This window comes from Schistocerca americana, chromosome 7 (genome assembly GCF_021461395.2).
Source record: "Schistocerca americana isolate TAMUIC-IGC-003095 chromosome 7, iqSchAmer2.1, whole genome shotgun sequence".
NCBI classification, from domain to species: domain Eukaryota; kingdom Metazoa; phylum Arthropoda; class Insecta; order Orthoptera; family Acrididae; genus Schistocerca; species Schistocerca americana.
The window spans coordinates 471,706,174-471,718,374 of NC_060125.1; positions in this window are offsets into that span (position 1 = coordinate 471,706,174).

The window sequence follows — 12,201 nt, forward strand, 5'->3', positions numbered from 1 at the left end:
TTTGGTACATGAACCCTGGGTCAACTCGGCGGCCGCATCTTTGAGATGCGAGCTCCGCTCATCACTTCTAAGTCTGCACACGAAACACGTCAGCTGTGCAAATGTAGTCTACCCGTGGCTCGTATAACTAACTGGTAGCACTGCAGAACATGTTTGACTATGCTATGCTCGTCAAGTAACTTCCTAGAGTTGCTAAGAATTACTCTACTACACTCCTGGAAATTGAAATAAGAACACCGTGAATTCATTGTCCCAGGAAGGGGAAACTTTATTGACACATTCCTGGGGTCAGATACATCACATGATCACACTGACAGAACCACAGGCACATAGACACAGGCAACAGAGCATGCACAATGTCGGCACTAGTACAGTGTATATCCACCTGTCGCAGCAATGCAGGCTGCTATTCTCCCATGGAGACGATCGTAGAGATGCTGGATGTAGTCCTGTGGAACGGCTTGCCATGCCATTTCCACCTGGCGCCTCAGTTGGACCAGCGTTCGTGCTGGACGTGCAGACCGCGTGAGACGACGCTTCATCCAGTCCCAAACATGCTCAATGGGGGAGAGATCCGGAGATCTTGCTGGCTAGGGTAGTTGACTTACACCTTCTAGAGCACGTTGGGTGGCACGGGATACATGCGGACGTGCATTGTCCTGTTGGAACAGCAAGTTCCCTTGCCGGTCTAGGAATGGTAGAACGATGGGTTCGATGACGGTTTGGATGTACCGTGCACTATTCAGTGTCCCCTCGACGATCACCAGTGGTGTACGGCCAGTGTAGGAGATCGCTCCCCACACCATGATGCCGGGTGTTGGCCCTGTGTGCCTCGGTCGTATGCAGTCCTGATTGTGGCGCTCACCTGCACGGCGCCAAACACGCATACGACCATTATTGGCACCAAGGCAGAAGCGACTCTCATCGCTGACGACGACACGTCTCTATTCGTCCCTCCATTCACGCCTGTCGCGACACCACTGGAGGCGGGCTGCACGATGTTGGGGCGTGAGAGGAAGACGGCCTAACGGTGTGCGGGACCGTAGCCCAGCTTCATGGAGACGGTTGCGAATGGTCCTCGCCGATACCCCAGGAGCAACAGTGTCCCTAATTTGCTGGGAAGTGGCGGTGCGGTCCCCTACGGCACTGCGTAGGATCCTACGGTCTTGGCGTGAATCCGTGCGTCGCTGCGGTCCGGTCCCAGGTCGACGGGCACGTGCACCTTCCGCCGACCACTGGCGACAACATCGATGTACTGTGGAGACCTCACGCCCCACGTGTTGAGCAATTCGGCGGTACGTCCACCCGGCCTCCCGCATGCCCACTATACACCCTCGCTCAAAGTCCGTCAACTGCACATACGATTCACGTCCACGCTGTCGCGGCATGCTACCAGTGTTAAAGACTGCGATGGAGCTCCGTATGCCACGGCAAACTGGCTAACACTGACGGCGGCGGTGCACAAATGCTGCGCAGCTAGCGCCATTCGACGGCCAACACCACGGTTCCTGGTGTGTCCGCTGTGCCGTGCGTGTGATCATTGCTTGTACAGCCCTCTCGCAGTGTCCGGAGCAAGTATGGTGGGTCTGACACGCCGGTGTCAATGTGTTCTTTTTTCCATTTCCAGGAGTGTAAATTCACTTGATACTTTCTTCTCATTTCCATTAAATAATCTGAATGAGTTTCACGTAAGGCGTGTCATCGAGTTATCAGATTCACGGTTTTGAGTCCAGGAAGGTGATTCCATGCAAATAATAAACAAATAAACTCCTGTTTTATGCTACAAGTTATCTGTCTTAGCCATCGCAGTGGCAATAATAGAACATTATTGATTGGCGACTCCATGGCGTGCTGTGTGCACCACGAGCAAAATAGTGGATAAAATTGGAAGGAAAATCAGCATTGGCCGTATTTTGTTGCTTTATTGTCAGCAAAATCGATTTTCGGTCACTTACTGACCATCCTCAGAGCTGTAATATACAATTAAAATTGGTAGGAACTGGTATCAAGCTATAACCACAAGCTTAGAGCTCTGAGGATGGTCACTAAGTGACCGAAAATCGATTTTGCTGACAATAAAACAACAAAATACGGCCAATGCTGATTTTCCTTCCAATTCTATAATAATAGAACAGAAACCACAGTAGTGGCTCGGGAGGTCAGTGGTATTGTGGCTGCGTACTGAAGCGATGGCTGTTGGTTCCTACGTGATCGGAGGTCTAGCGTACTGTGTCTGTATTCTTCTTTTTCTCTGCACAAACTGAAAATTTACAAACTAAAAATCAGCAAGGATATCTTAAGAAAACTGTGCATTGTAAGTCTTCTCATAACTTTTTCGATCTCAATGTGGAAAACTTACGAAATTCGAGAATTACGCGCTGATTAACACCAGCATTTTTGTGCTTCAGGCAACAATTTTTGTTTAATTTTTTGTGAATACATAATTTGAATAATTGCTGAGTGGCATGAATAATTTGTTAAATAAAAAGACAACTTTATTTCTTCTGTCGCAGACAGAGACATCATTTTGGATGCAATAAACAATACAAAGGGCGTAGTGACAAGTAATGCCTCTGAATTTTTTTGTGTAAACTCTTAAAGATTTTCATATAAAACAAACTTCGTTAACATTGTACATCTGCTTCTTTGAAGCCCTCTGCCGCTAGTGGGGTTCCTAATTGTAGTGTGTAATTTGAGGTTGGAGACAGCAAAGGACTTGGAAGAGCAGCTGAACGGAATGGACAGTGTCTTGAAAGGAGGATATAAGATGAACATCAACAAAAGAAAAACGAGGATAATGGAATATAGTCGAATTAAATCGGGTGATGCTGAGGGAATTAGATTAGGAAATGAGACACTTAAAGTAGTAACGGAGTTTTGCTATTTGGGGAGCAAAATAACTGATGATGGTCGAAGTAGAGAGGATATAAAATGTAGACTGGCAATGGCAAGGAAAGCGTTCCTGAAGAAGAGAAATTTGTTAACATCGAGTATAGATTTAAGTGTCAGGAAGTCGTTTGTGAAAGTATTTGTATGGAGTGTAGCCATGTATGGAAGTGAAACATGGACGATAAATAGTTTGGACAAGAAGAGAATAGAAGCTTTCGAAATGTGGTGCTACAGAAGAACGCTGAGTATTAGATGGTTAGATCACATAACTAATGAGGAGGTACTGAATAGAATTGGGGAGAAGAGGAGTTTGTGGCACAACTTGACAAGAAGAAGGGACCGGTTGGTAGGACATGTTCTGAGACATCAAGTGATCACCAATTTAGTATTGGAGGGCAGCGAGGAGGGTGAAAATCGTAGAGGGAGATCAAGAGATGAATACACTAAGCAGATTCAGAAGGTTGTAGGGTGCAGTAGGTACTGGGAGATGAAGAAGCTTGCACAGGATAGAGTAGCATGGAGAGCTGCATCAAACCAGTCTCAGGACTGAGGAACGCAACAACAACAACGTTGAGGTTGGTAACGTAACTATTTTTTTCGGTGCGTGAGTCGCAGCATACTGCAGTCAAGTTTTGAATTCTAAGAGTTTTTCCACATATGGCGCACTTTTCTCCCTCAGCATGAGAGCACCAGACCACACAGGAGCGCTGCGGCGTATTGCAATAACCGGACGCCTTGGGTTCGCTCTCATTGATCATCCTCCACACAGTCCCGACCGCACCATCGGATTCTCACCTGTTCCCAAAACTTACTGAATGCCTTCGAGCACTTCACTTTAATAGTGACGATGCGATGCAAGCATAGGGGACGTTGTGACACCGCCGACAAAGTCAGACGTTCTACAGCAGTGTCGCTCAAGAGACAATGTTGACATTGTGAGGTGGCAACTCGAGCCGCTTTTGTACCAATCTCATTATTTATTGGTAACCTACATAGTGTGTAATAAACCCCCGTAGGCTAGCTATAGTACGGGCGCGATAAACTGCCCGGCGATCGGGAATTACGAATCTCTCGACTTTTTCCATCTTCGCAAATCACTACGCGGGAACTACAACATAGACATCTCACCGCCACACCTCTCTTCCTAGACGAGGCCTACGAAAAAGACAGGCCGCGGCGCGTACGTCACGAAGGTAGTCCTGCGCTCGCTCGTTCAAATCAGCAGACAAACTTACGTTTCTACACCTGTTAACTCGTAACTAGGCGTGTCCGTACAAACGAAAACTGAATCTTTTACTGGAATGCGGTATTATGGAATCTTACTGTTATTAGTCCTATAACGATGAGAGGTCCAAGGACCTACTTACAATTTATTATGGCTGTACTGGCGTACAATAAAATCAAATCATGCTAGAATGATTATCAGTTGCATAAGGTACCAATTCCAGCATATAATGAGTATTGTTAAGCAGAAGAGACTAAATGCTATAAACAAGCCGTTATACCATTTATATCGAGTATTGATCTTAAATTAAATTTTGCTGTAGTACTGTTAATCAGTAAGACTTCATAATAGCAGATTGCAGTGAAAGACGCAATTCTCGTTAGTACTAACACGCTCAGCTGCGAGTAAACAGGTTTAGAAACGCATTTTGTCTATTGAGCTGAGCGAGCGGAGTTCACGACTACCTCTGTGACGTACGCACCGTGGCCTGTCTGTCTAGTGGGCCTCGCTTCCTAGAGCACTGACGTGGCACGCGTTTAAAGGCAACAGTCCAATGAATATCACGTGAACAACATGTTGCGCTAGCGCTGACCTCTCGTGGTGATTCCGAGAACTTTTCAAACTACCCTCGTATTTATCGTTAATAGTGGGCACCACTCGGAACGCTTCGTGTTTCAGGTTGCTGCCACCCTCTGCTATCACAAATTCGTGCAATTGTAATTGCTTCACGAAGTGTTGTGTTCTCTGTGTAAGCGTATGATCAATTCATTAACACTTTGACTGCTGGCCATAATAATCTTGGCGTTCTATAAACAACACTGGGCAACATTTAACTATGATATTAACCTTTTATGAACGCCTGAAAGTACTATTTCTGGATTACATATGTAAATTCTTACAGATTTCTTTAGCACAGTACAACTTTTTTGCCTGTTACACCTTGAAAAAAGGCTTTTTGCAAAAGCTATTTTGCACTCGTTGCACTGATATCTAGTGTCTTTTCTTGCAGCCTATCCTGTTTGCCTATAATAAGTTAAAAGTGTTTCACGATTCAGAAAATGGAGGACATCAGAAAACAACGCAACGTTTCAACAACGTTTTACGAAATCGACACGATAAATACTTGAAGCTGACACAATTCTTCCTGCACGAAGCCAGTCTAATCATCTGAATCGTCCACAATCTCAAACTCACTGTCATTGTGAACGAAGTCTTGCTCCAATGCACTCGAAATTACGTCGTCCGTAAGACAACGTGAAGCCACGTCTTTAGGTACTTTAATACCGAACTATAACTGCCGCCATCCGTCGGCTTGACTTCACGCAACAAACGGCTGTTTTTGAAACTAAATGTCCCTCGCAACACAATGAAGAGTGATCGAGCCCGTCAATGTACTGTATGTGACTTCGTATTTAAAAGCGGGAAAATTTGTACCCCGTCACTTGAGGGGATCGGCAGTCTGTGTTAATAACAGTAATTGTTATAACAGGATGTGGAGGGCAGTGGAAGGCAACGGAAAAGCACCATTGGAATTACTTCCCTAGACGTTCATGGGATGGACCTCTTTGTACAGTATTCTGGAGGTAAAGCTTCCCCTCAACCGGATCTCCGGGAGGGAAATACAACGAGGACTCCAGAGATTAGGGCAGATGGAAAAGGAAGGAAGGAGAAGAAGAAGGAAGACTTATTGAGGTTTGGGACTAGGAATGTTTCTCCAGGAAAGGAAATTAGAAAACGCCAAACGTGAAATGACAAGAAACAAATTGGATGTACTCAGAATGTGTGAGGTGAAATGGGGTGGTTGTGGAGAACTAGAAAGTGCCGACTTCCGATTACACTGTTCAGGTGAAGATAAAAAGGGAATGCGTGGGTTTGGAATTTTCATAGGTAAAAGACTGAAGGACAAGGTTATCAAGGTTGAATGCGTTAGTGGTTGGTTGGTTGGTTTGGGGAAGGAGACTAGACAGCGTGGTCATCGGTCTCATCGGATTAGGGAAGGATGAGGAAGGAAGTCGGCCGTGCCCTTTCAGAGGAACCATCCCGGCATTTGCCTGGAGTGAGTTAGGGAATGGGTTAGTGGAAGAATAATGACGATGAGACTGAAAGGGAAAAAGGAAGACTTACTTATTATCCAGGTCTATATGCCAACAAGTAATCATTCAGATGAAGAGGTAGAAGAATGTTATGAGAAGATAGAAAACTTAGCAGAGTGTGAGAAAAGAAATGCATCTATTGTTGTAATTGGTGATTGGAATGCGGTAGTTGGCGAAGGACCGGAAGGAAAATCTCTGGGAAAATTTAGACTGGGAGAAAGAAATGAGAGAGGGCAAAGATTGTTGGAAGTTAGTTGGAAATACTCTATTTGATAACCACAAAAGACGATGGTATACTTGGTTATCTCTATTTGACAACAAAAGATATCAAATTGATTACATAATGATACAACAACGATATCGAAATTGCCTAAAGAGTGTCAAAGTTATCCAGGGGCAGATATTTATTCAGATCATATATTAGTAGTATCTGAGGTTCTAGTTAAATTGAATAGAACCTGGAAAGGGCAGGAGAGAGAGCACATTACCTTTGAGAAACCTGAAGACAAAGGAAATTGTGAAAAATTGGAGAATGCATATTGTAAAATCACCCCTGATGCAAGGACAGGAAACGGAATGCACAGAAGGAAGATGGGATCGTTTTAAAAATGGGATCAAAAAGGCAGCTAAGGAAACGCTTGGAGTCAAGAAGAGAAAAAAGTAAAGAATGGGTAACACCAAACATGATAACCAGGATGGATGACTGCAGGAAATGGAAAACTGTAAACACAGAAGAACGGAAGCGCAACTACAGGAGGTTAAATAATGAATTAAGAAGGAAGACGGAAAAAGCAAAAGAGAAACAGCTGACAGAAAAGTGTGACAAGAAAAAGAAATCAGAGAAAGAAGGAAAATATGATTTGATATACAAAGAAGCATTGGATTTCACATTCAGGGAAAAGAGAAGCAACAATGGACTAAAGGAAATAGAGGCAGCAGACGGTAAAATGGCGAGTGAACCCCAAGAACTAATGAGAAGATGGGAAGAATATATAGAATGGCTATACACTGCAGACAGCCGACCAAGTGAAGAAGAGCTTGGGATAGAAGAAGATAAAGTTGCAGATGATGACAAAGGAAATGCAATACTATCTAGTGACATTGAAGCATCTATGAAGGAAATGAAAAATGGAAAGGCATTGGGAACTGATGAGATTCCTGCGGAAATGTTAAAGTCATTGAAGAAAGAAGGAAAAAGGGAATTGATTGAATTGTGTAATCAACTATACATGACAGGAAAATGACAAAAGGACTTTAAAGAAAGTATCTTAATACCTATCGAAAAGAAAAAGAAAAGGAAAAAGTGTGAGGAACATAGAACAGTGAGCCTGATATCGCATGCAGCCAAAGGCTTGCTGAAGACACTCAACAGAAGGCTATATGGAAAACTGAATTGCGTAATACGAGATGAACAATTTGCCTTCAGGCGACGAGTGGGAACTAGAGATGCCATTGGGCTGCTGAGAGTGATAGGGGAAAGGTACATGGAGAAGAAAAGGAATGTGTATACTGTGTTCATTGATCTTGAGAAGGATTTTGACTGTGTCAGATGGGACAAACTGATGGAAGTCCTAAGGAAACGTGGAGTTGACTGGAGGGATAGATGGCTAATTAGAAATTTCTATTTGAACCAGAGAGCAAGAGTAAGAATAGGAGGTGTGATGAGTTAAGAAATTGAACTGTAAAGAGGTGTAAGACAAGGTTGTTGTTTATTACTAACGCTGTTCAATATCTATCTGGAGGAAATTATAAATGAAAGTTTTGATGGAAGGAGAGGAGTTTTTATAGGGGGTCAGAGAGTGGAGTGTATATATAAGATTTGCAGACGACGTGGGTGTGATGGCAGAGAGTGCAAGAGAGATGGAACAAATGTTAGATGATCTAAACACAAAATTAGGAAAATATGGAATGAAGATTAACAAAAATAAAATGAAAAGTATGCTAATTGGAGGAAAGGGGAGAAAATGCAGTATGAAAATATGGGGAGAGGAAACAGAGCAAGTGAATAACTTCAATAGCTTGGGAAGTGTAATAATAGATGATACGTATTGCTCAACAGAAATTAGGAAAAAAAATTCTTTGGTAAAAGAAGAACTCAAGAGGAAACAGAAATTACTTTGCGGGCCACTAAACAAAGATCTGAGGAAAAGACTGGCCAAATGTTACATTTGGAGCATTGCACTGTATAGTGCGAAGACCTGGAGATTGAGGAAGGAAGATGAAAGAAGACTGGAGGTGCTAGAGATGTGGATGTAGAGAAGAATGGAAAAAGTTATATGGAAAGACCGAGTAAGGAATGAAGAAGTATTAAGAAGAGTTGGAGAAGAAAGTCATCAGAAAGAGAAAATGGAACTGGACTGAACATTATTTGTGGATGGCCTGTTTATTGAAGGAAGGAATAGAAAGATTGGTGGAGGGGAAAAAGGGGAAGAGGAAAAAGAAGATATCAAATGCTGGACAATATCAAACGAGACAAATATTCAGAAATGAAAAGACTGGCTATGGACAGACAAAAGTGGAAGATGCTTAACGCATGACAAGATCAGCTGTAAGGCAGAATAACATACTACTACTGCTACTACTACTACTGTAGTTGTACACTGAAGCGCCAAAGAAACTGGTACAGGCATGTGTATTCAAATACAGAGATGTGTAAACAGTCGGAATGCGGCGCTGCGGTCGGCAACGCCTATATAAGACAACAGGTGTCTGGAGCAGTTCTTAGCCAACCACGCGTTGGCCTGACCTGCTGAGGGATTAAGTCTTAATAATTCCCCAGCAGAGTGTGTTTACTTCTTTCTAACAGGTACCAACCGGCAAGAACGAATCAAGAAGAAAGGTAATATCTATTCTCTCCCCCTTAGGAACCGCAGGAATGACTATTTGTGTCTAAACTGCACCACCTCGAGCCAGAGACAGGCTCGTCTTTTTCACCGCCAGCGGAGCGGTTCTTAGATCGGTTACTGCTGCTACAACGTCAGGTTATCAAGGTTTAAGTGAGTTTGAAAGTGGTGTCATAGTCAGCGCACGAACAATGGGACACAGCATCTCCGAGGTAGGAGTGGAAATGGGGATTTTCCAGGACGACTATTTCACGAGTATAACGTGAATATCAGCTGTCCGGTAAAACATCAAATCTCCGAAATCGCTGCGGCCGGAAAAATATCTTGAAAGAACTAGACCAACGACGACTGAAGAGAATCGTTCAACGTGACAGAAGTGCAAATCCTTCTGCAAATTGCTGCAGATTTCAATGCTGGCCCATCAACAAGTGTCAGCGTGCGAACCATTCACCAAAATATCATATACGAGGGCGGTTCAGAAAGTAACCTCCGATTGGTCACAGTGCGGGTTGTGGGGGGAGTAGCGACGCCATCTGTGCGTTCACGCACTCAACAGGTCAGTCGGCATCAAGCCGTGGTCGAGTGAACGTCGTACCTGCGCTAGTTTAGTTTTTGTGGCAGTTTGAAATGTGTGCTGCAATAGAAAACCCCGCCAAATGTGAAGTGCGTGCTGTCATAAGGTTTTTTACAGCCAAAGGATATTCTGCAGCAGCTATTCATCGTGAGCTTTGTGCCGTGTATGGACCAAGAGTTATGAGTGAAGGAGTTGTCCGTGAATGGGTACGTTTATTTAAAAGTGGACGAGGAAACGTTCATGATGAAGAGAGGAGTGGTAGACCATCATTGGTGACTGACGAACTCGTTCAGACAGTTGATGCAAAAGTTCGTGAAAATCGACGTTTCTCAATGTCGGAGTTGTCTACTGGTTTTCCACAGATTTCTAAGACTCTTGTACGAGATAGTGACAGCAAGATTGGGTTACCGTAAGTTCTGTGCACGATGGGTGCCCAAAATTCTTACCGACCACCACAAAACTCAAAGAATGGCCTCTGCATTAGACTTTCTGTCACGTTATGAGGACGAAGGAGAACCATTGTTAAACAGAATCGTGACCGGTGACGAAACCTCGATTAAGTACGTGAACCCTGAGACAAAAGAACAATCAAAGATGTGGGCACATTCAAATTCGCCTACCAAACCAAGAAAAGCCTCGCAAGATTTTTCTGCCAGAAAACTGATGGCAACGGTGTTTTGGGATGCCAAAGGGGTGTTGTTGGTTGAATTCATGGAACGTGGTACGACCATTAATCAAGACGTGTACTGTGAAACAATAAAAAAGTTACGACGGGCTATACAGAACAAACGCCGTGGCATGCTGACTTCCGGTATCGTTTTTTTGCACGATAACGCCCGTCCTCACTCTGCTCGCAGAACAACGGCCCTTCTTGAGTCCTTCAAGTGGGACGTTATCAACCATCCACCTTACAGCCCAGACCTGGCGCCAAGTGATTATTACCTCTTCATGCATTTGAAGAAATGGCTCGGGTCACAGCGGTTTGATGATGACGAAGAGCTCAAAGATGCGGTCACAGGCTGGCTCCAGGCACAAGCGGGTGATTTTTATGCAGAAGGAATTTCAAAGCTTGTGAAGAGATACGATAACTGCCTCAATCGCTATGGAGACTATGTAGAAAAATAGTGCAAAGATGTAGTTGTAAGAGGTATATATTAAAATATTTTTATTTAACTTGGTGTATTTTTTTAAATCAACCGGAGGTTGCTTTCTGAACGGCCCTCGTATATGTGCTTTCGGAGCCCAAGACCAACCTGTGTATTCTTGATGACTGCACCAAACAAGGCTTTACGCCTCGTCTAGGCCCATCAACGGCGACACTGCTTCTGGTGCCGCCATTGCGGGTTATCAGGGCTTTACTTCCTGCCGCGCCCAGCGAGCTTCTAATTATCTTCAGGAAGTGTGACGTATGGCGCTGCTCTTATCAGTACATGCAGGCAGCTACTGCTTGTTTGTACGCTTTCAGTTCATTTATATTATCTAGCTGCTGCATTTATTTTAATACGAGGCAACTGCATGTTTTACACAGCCAGTAGAAAAAGATGTTTCAGTAGCTGATTAGTGTTTTTATTTTAAAAAAAAATCTCACGGGATAGATAAGGATCAATAATATGATGATAATATTAATAATCAATAAGAGCGGTGCATGGCTGTGTAAAACATGCAGTTGCCTCGTATTAAAATAAATGCAGCAGCTAGATAATATAAATGAACTGAAAGCGTTGGCTAGTCGGACGAGTCTCGTTTCTAATTGTATCGAGCAGATGGATGCATATGAGTATGGAGACAACCTCATGAATCCATGGACCCTGCATGTCAGCAGGGCACTGTTCAAGCTGTTGGAGGCTCCGTAATGGTGTGGGGCATGTGCAGTTGGAGTGATCTGGGACCCCTGATACTTCTAGATACGACTCTGACAGGTGACACGTACGTAAGCATCATGTCTGATCATCTGCATCCATTCATGTCCATTGTGCATTCCGACGGACTTGGACAATTCCAGCAGGACAATACGACACGCCACACGCCCAGAGTTGCTACAGAGTGGCTCCAGGAACACTCTACTGAGTTTAAACACTTCAGCTGGCCACCAAATTCCCCAGACATGAACGTTATTGAGCATTTCTGGGATGCCTCACAACGTGCTGTCAGTTCCCTCCAGCACTACTTCAGACATTAGTTGAGCCCATGCCACGTTGTGCTGCGGCATTTCTGCGTGCTCGCGGCTGCCCTACACGATATTAAGGCAGGTGTACCAGTTTCTTTGACTCTTTAGTGTATTTAAGTGTCTTATACAATATGATACACGATCAAAAATGTTAACTAAATGTTTGAAAGTCATTTTCGTTCTACTCATTACGTCGTAACTTGTACTACAACAGCCTTGATGTAAATTCGTATTTCGTGCAACAAATATTAAGCAGCCAACTTTACTCAGCTCACGGACGAATTTGCCAACTTCAAATAAAACTAAGCACATCTTAACATATTATTTTCTGTGTGAGTTTTGTTTGTCATCGAGCTGGAAAACTATATTCTTACGAGAATCGCGACGTTAGTTGAAGTATTTGGATTGCG